Source organism: Hemicordylus capensis, chromosome 2 (assembly GCF_027244095.1).
Source record: "Hemicordylus capensis ecotype Gifberg chromosome 2, rHemCap1.1.pri, whole genome shotgun sequence".
NCBI classification, from domain to species: Eukaryota; Metazoa; Chordata; class Lepidosauria; order Squamata; family Cordylidae; genus Hemicordylus; species Hemicordylus capensis.
Window position 1 is genome coordinate 153035320 of NC_069658.1, and position 15728 is coordinate 153051047.

General features: G+C 45.9%; 1 long non-coding RNA gene across 1 annotated transcript; it reads left to right on the forward strand.

Annotated features, from left to right (window-relative positions):
- Positions 1-193: 193 nt before the first annotated feature.
- On the forward strand, positions 194-15217 carry LOC128343465 (uncharacterized). The gene is made up of 2 exons (XR_008315549.1): positions 194-384; positions 13364-15217. It is a non-coding gene; the product is annotated as an uncharacterized LOC128343465 (long non-coding RNA).
- Positions 15218-15728: the final 511 nt, after the last annotated feature.

Below are 15728 nucleotides of genomic sequence, written 5' to 3' on the forward strand. Positions count from 1 at the left end.
TTGCTAAAGCTGAGCTGCTTTGTTTTGCACTAATGATTAAAAAAGCATTGAGCCATGTTTTGTTTCCTGACATATGCAAAGTATATTGCCAATGCTGATTTAATATATACAAAAAATCCATTCCATTCACTACATGTTCTCTGTGCTGAGAACTTTAAAATGTACATCTTCTCACCTAGGTTGTGGACAAGCTGGCTATGGAGGCTCGCTTAATGAGGAGCTGCGAGGCCCCCTGCTACTTGCAGTGGGATGAAGAGCTGATCAGCCTAACCCGCAGGTGCATTTCAGATAAGCCAGCAGACATGGGTCTTAAGAATGTAGCTCCTAGACAGCAGCAGGCTGAGCAGAAATACAGGTCACCTGGTCCTAGGATTCCCAACTGTGGTGAGTTGCATTTTTCATTATCTTATATCTTAATCTATGGCCTCTTTTTGTCTTATTCTGTCTCTCTCTCTCTCCCCCTCCCTTGCAACCCCATTATTTAGTCAACAGGAATCATAGTAAAGGACTGGGGTTCTAATTCAAAAACATATATGAAAATATTAATGTACTGAGCTAACTTGCACATAACAATCCACAGGCTCCGGATCAGAACAGCTAATATAACATGATTTAGTGGTTCATCTGAAGTCTGCATTGTTTAAAATCAGCTGCTAAGTTCTAAACATCAGACCTAGTATGTGCTGCACATTGGATTTAGTTTCCAAATACATTTCCACCACTCTTAGAAACATTGGAAGCTGCCTTATACTGAGTCAGACCATTGGTCCATCTAGCTTAGTATTGTCTACACAGACTGGCAGCGGTTTCTTCAAGGCTGCTCAAAAGCCATAGTCTTTGACAAACAGGGTCCCATAAAATTCTGTTTTGGCCCCCATGATTTTTAACATCTCCATGTCCAAACAAAGCATCTCTGCCACTCCCCTGGGGGAGGTCCTTTGGGGACTTGATGTTGGATCAGAGGAACTGTGGAATGAAATCAAAGAAGTTGAAGGACAAATGTGAAAAGAGACTGCCAAAGACCAAGAAACAGAAGAAAGCAAAATGGATGTCAGAACAGACGGTGGAAATTGCCAAGAAGAGGAGAGAAGCCAAAGTCAAGAAAGATAAAGACCTCATTAATTAATTTAAAAGGGAATTTCAGAAAGCTGTTAGAAAAGACAAAGAACAGTACTACAGTGGCATTTGCAAAGACCTCGAGGAAGGAAATAGACATGGAAAAATAAGGCAAGTTTTCCAAAAGATCCCTGAACTCAGAGGGAGGTTCCAAATTCCAACCTTGTATTGGTATGTTAAGAAATGCCAAAGGACAGATAGTAACTGATTCAGAGAAGATCAAACAGAGTTGGAAGGAGTATACTGAAAATCTGTACAGCAGGGACACCAACATCCAAGATACTCTGGAACAGGGATTCTCAACGTTGGGTCCCCAGATGTTTTTGGACTCCATAATCTCCAGTCCCAGTGCCCTTTGGTTGGGGATTCTGGGAGCTGAAGTCCAAAAACATCTGGGGACCCAACGTTGAGAATCCCTGCTCTAGAAGATATTCCTATTTGCAAGAACCTCTAGTACAGGAATATGAAGTTAGATTAGCACTCCGGTCATTACCAAGTCAGAAGGCTACAGGAATTGATGGAATAGCTACAGAAATATGGCAGGTAACAGAAGAAGAATCAGTCAAGGCTCTAACCAAACTATGCCAGCAAATTTGGAGAATGACACAGTGGCCAACAGATTGGAAGAGGTCAATCTACAAACCCTTACCAAAGAAAGGAGACTTAACAGATTGCACAAATCGTCGCACAATATCCTTAATTTCACATCTCGCAAAATAATGCTCAGGATCATTCAATGCAGATTAGAGCCTTATGTGGAAGGGAAATGCTGGATGTTCAAGCTGGTTTCAGAAAATACTGAGGAACAAGAGATATCTTTGCTGATGCATGCTAGATCATTGAGAAAGTCAAAGAACACCAGAAATAAGTCAACATGTGCTTTATTGACTACAGAAAAGCCTTTGATTGCATTGACCATGAAGTTGTAGAATATCCTAGGAAAATGGGTGTCCCAGAACACCTCATTGTTCTCATGAGAAACCTATCCACAGTACAGGAAGCCACAGTCCAGACGGAACATGGTGAAACAGACTGGTTCCAGATTGACAAAGGAGTAAGACAAGGCTGTATACTTTCTCCTTCGTAATGTAATGTGTAATGTAATTTTATTTACAGTAATTGACCAAACAGAGAGTAAAAACCAGTAAACATTAAAATATGTATATACATATATACAGTTTCAGATTGGGGTGATATCCCATTATACCTTTTAAAAGCAATATAACTAAACTTATCTACAGGAATAGAAATTAAAGCATCTTTGTCTGAAAGCAGATGTTTTACAAGGTTAGCATCAGATTGATCTGCCAGTTTACATATTAGAGGAGCAATAAGGCCTTCCCTGGGATACAAATGGAGATTACAGTGGAGAAGGATATGTGCGACAGTTTCTGTATCTCCTGACCCACAACGGCAGTGTCATTCTTCTAAAGGCACACCTTGAAACCTCCCAGCTAGAAGTGCGGATGGAAAGGAATTAACCCTTACACTTGTCAATATCCATCGAAACTTAGAGAAAGTCATTGTCGACAGATATTTTGCGGGGAAAAGATCCATTTTAGTTCTTATAGCTCTATCAAACTCTGGAAGCGCAGCCCAGTTTTCTTGGATCTCAATATCAACAAAGCGTTGTCTCACTACTCTTTTCGCGTTCACTAGACCCAATTCCAGCAGTTGGGCTGGGTCTAAGCCTAGAGAGGTGAGTTTCGTACTTACTGTAGTACACCATAATGGCTGGGGACTAACTGAAAGAAACTCAGGAATTAAACCAACTGGTCGCAGATGTATTTTCAACCAGAAATAAATAATCAAAAGCGAGGCCCGAGATTCAATTTTTATGAAACCAGTCTCTGTCCTTAAAGTCACATTTGCTGTACATTTTGGTGTACCAAATAAATTCCTCAAGAACCCTGATTGAGTTCTTACCAAAGTGTCAAACCTTGAGTATGGACCTAGTTGTATGCCATACAATAATTGCGGAATGACCTTTGCGGTATAAAGCTTTAAGGCAGCTGGTATGTAGCCTGCACCCTGAGTTCTGAAAAATCTTAAGATTGCTGCTGTGCTGCGTTTTGCCGAATCTGTGAGCATACTAATATGTGCTGATTTCCCAGCATTATATTGAAAAATTACCCCCAGGTATTTTAATTGATTTAATTGTTCGGACAATGGTTTTCCCCGTGACACTCTGGATGCGAAAGCTGGACTTTGAAGAAGCAAGCTAGAAAAAGCACTGAAGCTTTTGAACTTTGGTGTTGGAGAAGATACCATGGACAGCCAGGAAAACAAACCAATGGATCCTAGAACGAATCAATCCAGAATTTTCATTCAAGGCACAAATGACCAGGCTCAAACTATCATACTTTGGACACATTATGCAAAGTCCAGATCCCTTGAGAAGTCCATAATGCTGGGAACGGTTGAAGGAAAGAGAAGAAGAGGATGACCAGCAGCAAGGTGGATGGACTCGATTACGACAACAATGAATGCACCACTGAGAGACCTTAAAGGCCATGTTGAAGATAGATCATCCTGGAGAGAATCTATATGTGGTTACTAAGAGTCGACATCAACTTGACAGCACTTAATCAATCAATCAATCAAATCAATCATCTCCAACAATTTCCCTGCTAGATAGAAGCAGCCAAGTAGGGCTAGATAGAAGCAGCTAAGTCAGGCAAGGATCCAGCGAAGAAGTGGTAGGCCGTACTGCCCCAAGCAGCTAGTCCATGTCCTCCGGCATCACATATGGAAACTGATCCAATCTAATACTGCAAGGAGGATTGCTGGCCACCACCTTAACAGATTCCACAGAAACAGTGGAGTCGAAGTCGCCTGAATAAAGTATAATGTAAACCTAGATAGTAGATTTTAAAATTAATGTGCTTGCAAAAGAGACAGGAATCCAAATACCACTATTTGCGCAAAGACATACAAAATTAAATTATTGCAATTTTGGGCAAGACCATCACTGAAAAGATCTTGTAAGCAATCTAGAAAGCAAAGTACTATTTTATAATATTGGACTGCATTCCAGACATCAGTCACATTGAGCAGATGATGGTTATGATTCATTTTGTTTCCTGCAAAGAAGGCACTGTGGACATAGAAGAACATTCCCTAGGTTTCCTGGAAGTGCATGATGCAACTGGAGAGGGTTTGTGTGACACTCTTGTCAATCAACTGCATCCCTGGAATCTTAATATTGGTGGTATGAGAGACCAAGGCTACGACAACGGAGCCCACATGAAAGGGAAAAGGAATGGGCTGCAGAGGTGGATTTTAAAAATGAACCCTCAAAGTAAAATCAAGCAAGAAACAAAACACAGAATTAATGTGTGCCACTACTCAAAGAAAGTTGCTCTCTGAAGCCAGCCCCTTCCAAATAAGTGCAAGCACAAATGCAGCATGAATGTGTGCTACTCAAAAAGAAATGTCCCTGAGGGAACCATCTTTACTTATTTCTCACTTTTCTATGTATTTCAACACTTTTCTTGTGTTGAAAAGCAGTATACAAATAGCTAAAACAGAAGCAAGTAGACTTCCTCCCTTCAAAACTCTTATTTTTAGGTCCAGGCTACAAAGTTACCTAGATGCACCTCTGGGGAAGCATATGTGTTCACTTATATATGCTCATGCTCAGTTTTAATAGAGAATAAAGATCAGCGTGCCAAAGGTTTCACAGAAAAGCTAGGTGCTCCTCAGAATATCCCAGGAAATGTGTGGCTGAAGCCATTTGAGCACACATTGCCTGCATTCCAAGCAGGGTCAGCTCTTCCGATGAAGCAAGAGATGCGTTGCATCAGGCAAAGCTTGCTGGAAGGCGCAGAGCGCCACCCACTGGGCTGGGAAGGTGCCGCTGCCGATGGAACTTGAGCAAAAGCAACAAAAGTCTCAGAGTGTGCTGTGCCCTCAGCCTGAGCCCCGACCCCCTCCTGTGTGTCCCGGGGTGGGGGGCTCCTGCCTGTCTCTTTCAGGGCATGGAATCTGCATACAAGTGGTTTGCAATTTGCAAAGACAGACTAGCTGAGGTGGGGGGTGGACTCAGCTTCCCCTTGTTCTGCTCAGCCTGAGTCAACAAGTCATCAAGTCAAAACAAAGGGACTCTCTTTGTTTTGCAAAGGCACTCAAACAAACCTGACCAGAGCCAAGTCTAAAGAGGCTCTCCAACTCCCTTTGCTTGCTCTCTGGGCTAGACTCTCTGTTCATGCACATAGTCACTCCTCAGCTCATGGGTGAGGCTCTTCAGATCAGAGTGAGGAGAAAGGAGACATGGGGAGCAAGACCACAGGCACAGTCTCATTTCAAAGAGGAAGCATCCTTTAGCATTCCTATTTCAAAAACAGTAAGCAAAAATGGAGGGGTGCAAATGGGGGATGTTTTGTGAAATGGGGAGATACCGGGCATGGAATCACTCTGTGTCTGTGATTCTGGAGATGGCAGAGTACTGAATGCAAAAAATGCAGTGCCTGTAGAATCCAGGGCAAAAATGCAAAAATGCAGTATGTTTTAGTTGCTTAATGCAGTATAATGTTCAATTTAATTTTCAGCATGATTATTTTGAGTAAATTGAGTAGAATTTACAGGCATAGGTAGGGACTATTTTTTAAAGGGTGAAAATAAGGAGCAAGGACTACTTGAGTGTTTTGCCTGCTTAATCATGAATGTATGCACAAAATTGAGATTAATTGGCACAAAGGAAAAAGCCTGTGTGTGATCTTGTGTAAGTTTCAATGATGAGATAGAGGGGAGTAAGAAGGATTTTGTGAAGGTGGTTGTTCATGCTGGCCAGTGAATTGCTGTGAAATGAATACCTTACTTATATGTTACACCTTAGTTTAAAGAATATACATACGGATCTCTCTCTCTCTCTCTCTCTCACACACACACACACACACACACACACACACACACACTCCTCATTCTGTTCTGGACATGTAAAGGTAAAGTGTGCTATTGAGTTGGTGTCTACTCCTGGTGACCACAGAGCCATGTGGTTGTCTTAGGTAGAATACAGGAGGGGTTTACCATTGCCATCTCCTGCGCTGTATGAGATGATGCCTTTCTCCATCTTCCATGTAGCATATGTATCAATGTGGTGTAGTGGTTAGAGTGCCGGACTAGGACTGGGGAGACCCGGGTTCAAATCCCCTTTCAGCCATGAAACTAGCTGGGTGACTCTGGGCAGGTCACTTCTCTCTCATCCTAACCTACTTCACAGGGTTGTTGTGAAAGAGAAACTTAAAACCGCTCTTGGCTCCTTGGAGGAAGAGCGGGATATCAATGTAATAATAATCTGTAAGGGACAGAGGAGCCATGAGATTTCATAACCCCATGAGAAATGAACCTGTTCTTCTTTATGCCATAAATAATATAGCTTGAGGGGCAGATACTTTTCTCTTCTCAGCTATCCTGGTGACCTTACTTCTTGTAAAGTCAGAGCCAGAGGTGGGGGGCTGGAGGTGAGATATAATGTTTTTGTGTGCCACACTGTGCATGGCGCATTATTTGCATGTAGGAAGATAGGAAGATAGGAAGCTGCCATATACTGAGTCAGACCATTGGTCTATCTAGCTCAGTATCGTCTTCACAGACTGGCAGCAGCTTCTCCAAGGTTGCAGGCAGGAATCTCTCTCAGCCCTATCTTTGGAGAAGCCAGGGAGGGAACTTGAAACCTTCTGCTTTTCCCAGAGCAGCTTCATCCCCTGAGGGGAATCTCTCCCAGTGCTCAGACATCAAGTGTCCCATTCATATGCAACCAGGGTGGAGCCTGCTTGGCTAAGGGGACAAGTCATGCTTGCCAGCACAAGACCAGCTCTCCTTCTGTTGTATCAGTTTGAATCTGTAACTGACATTTCCATCAGTTCCCCCTAATTGTCCTTTCAAGTGGCAATCACAGAAGCTGATGACAAAGGTGTGCTATCCCTTTAAATGCCACAGGCCTTGGACGGTTCTAAGCCAGGCCTGCCTTCTGACAACTGGGATGGATTCTTCAGCCTTGAATTTTTCAAACAGGCTTGGCTGCTGTTCCCTGATGGCTTGCTTGAATTCTTGCAGTCCTCAATATGGTTTCTCTCTATTTTATTTTATTTTATTTTATTTTATTTATTTATTTGTCAGATTTATATACCACCCTTCCAAAATGGCTCAGGGCGGTTCACAACATGATAAACAATTAAAACAAATGAACAATTAAAATCAAACTATTAAAACTGGGTAGCCATTCCCCAGGTCATCAGTATCTAGCCAGCAATGACTCTCTTCCCTGGTAAACTGACTTCCTGAAAGGGAACAGGCACCTTAGCTCTTTGCCTGCCCTTCCTCCTTCAGCTCTGACTCCATCTTCAGCCTTCTTCCTAAGACTTCCGTCCCATGCAGTATCTTCCACCCAATCTGCCTGAAACCCCCATCACAGGCCCTTAAATGTGTCTGCGTGTGTGTGTGTGAGAAAGAGAGTGATGTGCACACACTGCCTTGATAGTGCTGTGCTGCCCAGAACAAAACTCTTTCTGCTCACTGATGGTAAGAATTAGAGGGGACGCTGGTGGGAGGGCAGAAACTGGCGGGGAGAGAGAAAATAAAACAGTGCTATTGTAGGACTGAAGGGAAGATTATCAAGTGACTTATAGAGTGAATTAAGATGCCATCCACTTCAGTTTCTAACTATCCTGCAGGAACTGGGCTACATAGGAACACATCTATCCAAACTATTTCATTAGCATAGAATTGTGCTTTCTTAATAGTTACAAGTGAGACTTCATTGGAAGTATTAATAGTAACCTATAAGTAACAGAGCCAGCGTGGTGTAGTGGTTAGAGTGCTGGACTAGGACTGGGGAGAGCCGAGTTCAAATCCCCATTCAGCCATGATACTAGCTGGGTGACTCTGGGCCAGTCACTTCTCTCTCAGTCTAACCTACTTCACAGGGTTGTTGTGAAAGAGAAACTCAAGTGTGTAGTACACCGCTGTGGGCTCCTTGGAGGAAGAGCGGGATATAAAATGTGGGGTGTGCAGAGGCCCTGGACTTTGAGTGGGGGGGGGGCATTTTAAAATCTTGTCTCTGGGCCCATTCCAACCTTGCTACGCCCCTGGCAATAGCAATAGGAATAGCACTTACATTTATATACCGCTCTATAGCTGGAAGCTCTCTAAGCGGTTTACAATGATTTAGCATATTGTCCCCCAACATACTGGGTACTCATTTTACCGACCTCGGAAGGATGGAAGGCTGAGTCCACCTTGAGCCCCTGGTCAGGATCGAACTTGTAACCTTCTGGTGACAGGGCGGCAGTTTTACCACTGCGCCTCCAGGGGCTCATGGATAGGATGTGTTAGAAGAGAGCTCCTGCAGTTAAGCCTTTGCTTCAGTTTGTTTTCTTTCTTCTCCTTCATGACCCGCCTCTGGCTATGGAGGGAAACAGGAGTCACCACTCTTTGGGTCTGGGCCTGCCTGGTGGTTTCCCTCCCCCTCCCCCCCTTCCTCTCCGCTTGGCTCTGCAAGGGTGGGGAAGGGAGCTGCCTCTCTTTGGAGCCAGCAAACAAACAAACCATCAGATAAGATTTCCTGCTCAAGTTAATCCTTTTAGCTTGCATTCGGCTTGATTGGCTGCTTACTAAAGTATTTGCATTTGTTTGGAGGGGTCCTGGTCAGCGCGGAGTTCCTCTCAGAGGAACCCTTTCAGGGCTCAGCGTTGGAGGCTCAGGCCTCTCAGCTGCGCACGTGTTTTCTCCGCTCTTGCTGTTGCCGCGCCTTAGTCCAGCAGGACTGCTTCAGATTCCCCCTGCAGCCTCCGGCTCAGACAATGGGGACGGGGACCTTGGGGCGGCACTTAGCCAAAACCCCCAAGAGGTCCAGGCGCAGCGGACGCCAAGAAATAGAGGCGCCAGCCTGAGTGAGTCCTTCCAAGGTACTTTTAAGGGAGCGCCTGTTGATTCAGGTGGCCAGCTGGAAATCAAAAGCGAAAGCAACCCAATGGCGCCAAGTGGAAGGCTGGATCCAACAAGCGCCTTCGCTTTGAGGGAGACGACCAGAGCCCGGTGGGCACTATCCTGGCGTCTCAGCCTCCGCCCATTGGGGCCTCAGCGTTTGAGGGGGAACCGGCTGGTCCGCACCCTCACCGGTCACCGCTGTAAGTAAAGACTTTTTCTCTCCCGGGATTCTCAATGGCTGCGTGATTTTTTTCGGAGCAGTGGGAGGAAAGTGGTCTTGTGGCAGCAGGCATGAATTTTTTCCCCTTTGCTAAGCAGGGTCCACCCTGGTTTGCATTTGAATGAGAGACTGAATGCTGTAGATATAAAAGTTTTCCATTGAGCCACCGACAGCCTCGCTTGCTACTCCCCTGGCATGGCCCTTACCAGTTCTACGGGGTCTCACCCCTTACATGCAGGGACACGTGTCTAGCTCAGTATTGTCTGCACAGACTGGCAGCGGCTTCTCCAAGGTTGGGAGAAGGTTGGGGTCCGCCCTGGTTGCATGTGAATGGGAGAATAGCACTGTAAGATCTTCCCCTTAGGGGATGGAGCCGCTCTGGGAAGAGCAGAAGGTTCCAAGTTCCCTCCCTGGCTTCTCCAAGATAGGGCTGAGAGAGATTCCTGCCTGCAACCTTGCAGAAGTCACTGCCAGTCTGTGTAGACAATACTGAGCTAGATGGACCAATGGTCTGACTCCGTATATGGCAGCTTCCTATGTTCCTATGACATCAGAATGTATTTGCTCCAGAGGACGCTGTGACTCTGTCTGTGTCTGGCATGCAGAAAAGCTGGGTCTCACCCCTTTATTAATAGCAATTAAGTAAGCAACACTTTATTAAGTAAGCAACACTGGCACCTTGTGGCAGCTTCTCTGCATGACTCCACTTTAAAGTCCTTAATAAGTCCATTTCCCCCAAGCTCATTGATCACATGTATTTGCCTATGTGCTAGTCTTTCAGGCCATATGGTAGAACACTTCTTGAGTTTTCAAGAGTCTGCAAGCCTGGCCTGTTCAGTTACACAGTCCAATCGAAAAAGCACATCTTTACGCATATCGGCTGTCATATTGAAATCATCATCTTTGGTGATGGAGTGTCTGAGGGGGTTGGGGGTGGGAGGCACTGCTTTGCAGTGGTTCCGCTCCTACCTCTCGGGCAGATTCCACACGGGGTCCCTGGGAGACTGTTGCTCTTTCCAATCTGAACTTTCATATGGTGTTCCTCAGGGCTCCATATTGTCTCCAAAGTACTTTAACACCTACATGAAACCGCTGGGAGAGATCCTCCGGAGATTTGGTGCAAGGTGTTATCAGTATGCTGAATGAAAACTCTCTCTTACAGACTGTCTTATGAAAAGACACTTGTTCTTATTACACACCTTTTCCTTTTTATCTAATCCTAAATCCTTGTTACTGAAGTGTGCTACTCTTCATGTTGGGTCTGTGACACACCTTGGGAGGCCTAGGACTGCTCAGCCTTTTGCGGGAGTGCCTACTTCTAGTGTGCAGTCCACACCCAGCAGCAGTGTCATCTCCACTTCCTGGTCCAGCAGCATGGTGTCCCTGGCAGGACCAAGGAAACCGGCACACCAGTGTTAGTTGCAAGTGAAAAGTGACTGCTGGCTAGGGCACTGGCCTTCACTTCATCTTGTGGCAGCATACTCCAAAAACCCATCCCAAACATGGTGCACGATGTGAAGAGAGGGTGCACCTCTGTCATGCCCTCCATTCTTTTCTTCTTTCTAAATGAAAAGGTCCCTGTTGCCTCCACCTTTTCCCTTCCAGGAAGGAGCTACACCCCTGAGCTCTTTCGTGGTCCTTTTCTATGCCTTTCCCAGCTCTAACATAAGCTTGGTGAGTTGGGTTGAGCAGAACTGCACACAGTGTTCCAAAGGTCTCTGCACCAATGCATTTGGGCAGCTTTCTTTACTTAATTCCTCAGCCAGAAAGAAGACGGCGCAATACCTGGAAACCTAGTGGGCTACCTGTATTGCTGCCCCAGCTGTTCTGCATACCTTCCATTGGCCCCCTCTCCTCCAAATGTCTGCCTAAGGGTCTCTTTCTCACCTTCTCCCTGCTCTCTTCTAGGCTGCGAAGGGTCTGCCAGTGCTGCAGGCAGCTCTTTCAGACCTCCCCCACACGTGACTCCAAGGGGAAGCCCCCCAGACGGAGGTTCTTCAAGAGGAGGAACCGTGTTGAGCCAACTTCGGCTCCTCCTCCAACTGCAGAAGGGGGCTTCCAAACGTAGTCGGGAGTCACAATTGGTGAGGAGGTGCCCTAGGCTCCGGGGGAATGGTTGGGACTGGGGGTGACTGTTTTGGGAGGGTGGGACAGCTAGTGCTTAGCAAACTGGCAGATTTGTGGGACTTAATTTAAAATTTGTGGGCCTGAATTTCTTCTTCCCTTCCAGCCTTGAGCACTGCATGGCAAAAAAATGAAAGAGCTAAGGTAGGGTATCATTGAGTAGAGGGCCTTCCTCCACATAGCCCAGGTCATTTCTGTGAGAGGCATTTGCTCTGCTCTGCTCTGATCCTTTCCCCAGTTCTGCAATCTCCCTGAGAAGTAGCAGAATAATCCATGAGGGGGTGGGGTACCCAGAAAGGGCTTGAGAGCAACCCACGAAGTAAGGGTGTCTGGTCCATTTCCAGGAAGCCACAGAGAAGTCCTTCCATCACTAACAGCTCAATGCTTCTAATTTTCAAATCATCCTCTGGTGGACCTCCGTCCTTAATTCCGTTTCACAGCAAGTGAAAGTCACAGAGTCCAGGGGCCAGGAGGACTTATTACAGTTTAGCAAGCCTCATATTGTTGAAGCCATTTTGGTGAGTGAGATGCAGCAGAGAATGGAAGAGAATGACCAAGCGCAGGCTCAGTCCAAACCTGACTGCCAAGACTGTGTGTTTGGGGCATCATCTTGATTGTTTGTTTGTTTGTTCTATTTATTATTTCTCTATATAAGCAACTTTGGAAACCTTTGTTGAAAGACAGTGTCAAAATATTGTTGTTGTTGTAACCATAGTTCTTCGAGTGGTCTTCTGTGCATTCACACTCCCGCCCTACCTCCCCACAGCAGCTGGTCTCTTTAGTTGAGCGGCGGTCTCCTTGACTGAGGTAGTGTGGGGTTCAACCTACCGAGGGAGTGGGTCTTCCTGCTCTTTTTTCCTTTTTGGGGGGTGAAGCTTTGGAAGGTTCCAGAACGTGGCTCTGCGCAGGCGCATAACCCAAGTGTGAACGCACAGAAGACCACTTGAAGAACTACGGTTACTGGTAGGAAACCTGCCCTTTCCTTGATGCCCCTTTTCATTCCTCATTTCATTCCGCATTTCATTCCAGCCCCTTTTCATTCCTCATTTGTGTGTTTGTGCGTGTGTGCATTTCTTTTAGGTGGCAAATCTGAGCTGAGTAAGGTAAGCAGTGGCAGAGGTGCTTTTACTCCTGGATTTGGGGGATGCAGCCCCTGGCGTCCATACTCCTTGGGGGCTCCCAAATAATCTTTAGTCAGTCCTGGGTGGTGTGGTTTGTGCCCTCAAGAATGTATGTGTTAAAAAATGTTTAATTTGCCATGTGGGGTGTGGGCTCCAAAGTCCTTTAGGTCCAGGCTCCAAAATTACTTAGGTGCACCTCTGAGCAGAGGTGATCTTGCCAGCAGCTCTTTCTCTTGGGGGGTTGTAATTTTTATCCCCCAATTAATTAGCAGAGCACTAAAGAAGCTACCCATTCCAGTTACAGAGTAGTTGCAGAGTTTAGTTGTTGCAGCTATTTAGAGAAGACACATGGAGATTCTTGTAGAATAAATACAAAGTATTTATTGGTGAAGTATACTTTGGTTAGGAAAGACCTAACCCTAATTTATAAAAGAACATAATGAATAGGTGGGGGAGAGAGAGAGATGTTTCCATCTGCTCTCTTAGAGGAAAGGAAGGGATTCTTTCTGACTCTCAACAGGAAATACCTGAAGAGTCCTATCAGGGGTTATAGAGTAGAGACCGATAGAACAGTTAGGGAGACCCTTACTCACTATCTCTACCCCCAATGCCCCTAGTGGTCATAAGGCTAGTTGGTGCAAAAAGTTGATGCACTGGTAGTCCATCTCCAACACTTTCCCGGGCTATGCAATGTAGTCCTCTACATTCCTCATTTGTGTGTTTGTTTGTTTTAGTTGGCAAATCTCAGCTGCGTAAGGTAAGCAGAGGCAATTTTGCCATCCTGTCTTTCTAGTGCTAATCAATGTGTTCCTTTACATTCCTTGTGTGTGTGTTTGTGTGTGTTTGTTTTTAGGTGGAGAATCCCAGCTGGTTAAGGTAAGCCGAGGCAATTGCCATCAGGTCTTAGCAGTGCTATGCAATGTGTTCCTGTTCATTCCTTGTTGTTGTTTTGTGTTGTGTGTGTTTCTTTTAGGTGGCAAATCCGAGCTGGGTAAGGTAAGCAGAGGCAATTGCCATCAGGTCTTGCCTGTGCTATGCAGTGTGTTCCTTTTCATTGGGGGTGTTGTTGGTCCTCGTGGGGTGCAAGGTCTCCATCTGATTGATTCTACCCCTGTTTAGGGGTGCCAGTCGGTCTGGCCTCATAACTCCTGAGGTCTTGGCAATGTCCTAGGCTAATGCCTCCACAGGCGTTCCTTTGCCTCTGTCACCTGCTGGAGACTTGACTTCCCAGAGCTGTCTGCCTCTTGACAGCTCTCAGCTGTCTGCCCCTCATCACAGGCCAGGCCATTTTATAAAACCCTGAAATCTCACAGCAACTCTCATGAGACCTGGCGATCTCACTATTGATCACACGAGAGTTTGGAGTGTGATCTTGCAATATGCTAACAACGTCCCATGAGACCACATCAGTGTCGGGTGACACTAGGTCACCCGACCACGGGAGCCAGTAGGGCCTGCCGATCTCAGCAGGTGGGGGTTGGGACACGTCTGAGGGCGCAGCATTCCTGCCCTGGTTGGGATCGTTCCCACCGTAACCCTCTGCACATGGGAGGTGAGGCCTAGAGATGTTGGGACCCTGACAGGTGTGTACGAATGGTTCAATAGCAAACTGGTCTGCTGCGAACCAGGCTGGTTCGATGGTTTGATCGTGAACCAGACAGGCCTTCAGGAAAGGTGGTCCAGTCCAAGATCAAGCCAAATCAGCCCTGACCAGGAGGACATGGCTCCCATTTGGCCGTCCTCTGTGAGAAGTGGCTACATGCATGGGATGGCCAATGGGGTCAGTGTGGTGATGCCGCTACTTATGCGCCACACATGCTTCCTTCCTCCAACTTTGCAGGCTTTGCGGCTCCCGCCCACCCTCCCTAGTTCAGTGAGAGATTAGCTGGTCGCTTATGGGCCGAGTAGGAATTTTTGGTCTTCACCTGATTGGCTTTGTGTGGAGATTTTTTCGCCTACTCCTCACTGACTGTGTTTTAAAGGGAATAACCCCCCTTTTAGGGGTGGGAGTCTGGTTGCAGGTTAAGTGGTCACTTTGGCAGGTGAGTGTGGGCTTTGGAGGTTAAGACCTCGATTGGTGCTCAGCCATAGGTACCTTTCAGGTAGAGATGGTTTCATGTAACAATCTTTCAGGGTTTTGTGGCCCAGGGGTGTCTGAGGTGGCCAGAGCCTAAGGGGTATACTCATTGGTCAAATGGGCCGTAAGCCAGAATTTGGCTTTTAAAAAGCCAAATCTTGTCACCTAGCGAATGAACCACTTTTAGGGCACTGTTTAGCTGATCCACTCAGAGCTTCGGGGCTGGAGGGGTAGTGACCAGTGTTTCCTCTAACAGGGATTCCCAGATGTTGACTACAACTCCCAGAATCCAAAGCTACAATGGATTTTGCCTGGGGATTATAGGAGTTGTAGTCCACAACATCTGGGGATCCATGTTGGAGGGAACAGTGGTGGTGACCCTGGTGGCTACCTCCTTGACACAGTAAACTGTGTGGCTTGGTGGGGCTATGCTGAGGTTTCATATGGCATCTGCCAAGCCTGGCTGCTTTGCCCAACAGTGAGAGGAGCTCAACCCTCGCTAGGAGGCTGTGCCTACCCAAAAAGGGGATTGGAGTTGCCCACACTCTAGTTTAGGGAGGTTATAGTTATATCTGTTGCAGATCTCTGCATAGTTTATAGTTAATAAAGTGGCCCTAGTTTTCATCCATACACGTGTTTCCTGTCTTCCTTTGGGGATCTGGGGGCAAAGACTTAATGGCTTGGCAATGCTGTCCATCGAATAGCAGACTATCAAAGAAATTCTGGACTTCAGTCATAGAACCATCAAATTGCTTGTAAAACAGAAAAAGTGTCAGGCCAATTTTCTTTACAAACAATGATAAGAAAAGGCACTTCTCCAAACAACGGAATGGAGGATATTCCGGTCAGAAAAAAAGAGGCAGCAGAACAGGCATTGTTGCCGGAGCTGAGCTACTTTATTTTGCACTCATTGCAATCAAAACCACCTTTTATTTCTTTGAGAAGAAGAAGAAGAAGAAGAAGAAGAAGAAGAAGAAGAAGAAGAAGAAGAAGAAGAAGAAGAAGAAGAAGAAGTTGTTCTATAGCAAATGTTAATTTATTAAATAAATAATTACATTTGCCACATGCTGTCTTGGCTGAGTATTTGAAAATATGCATTTTTCTTCTCACCTAGGTTGTTCCTTAGTGCAGAGAAGCAGGT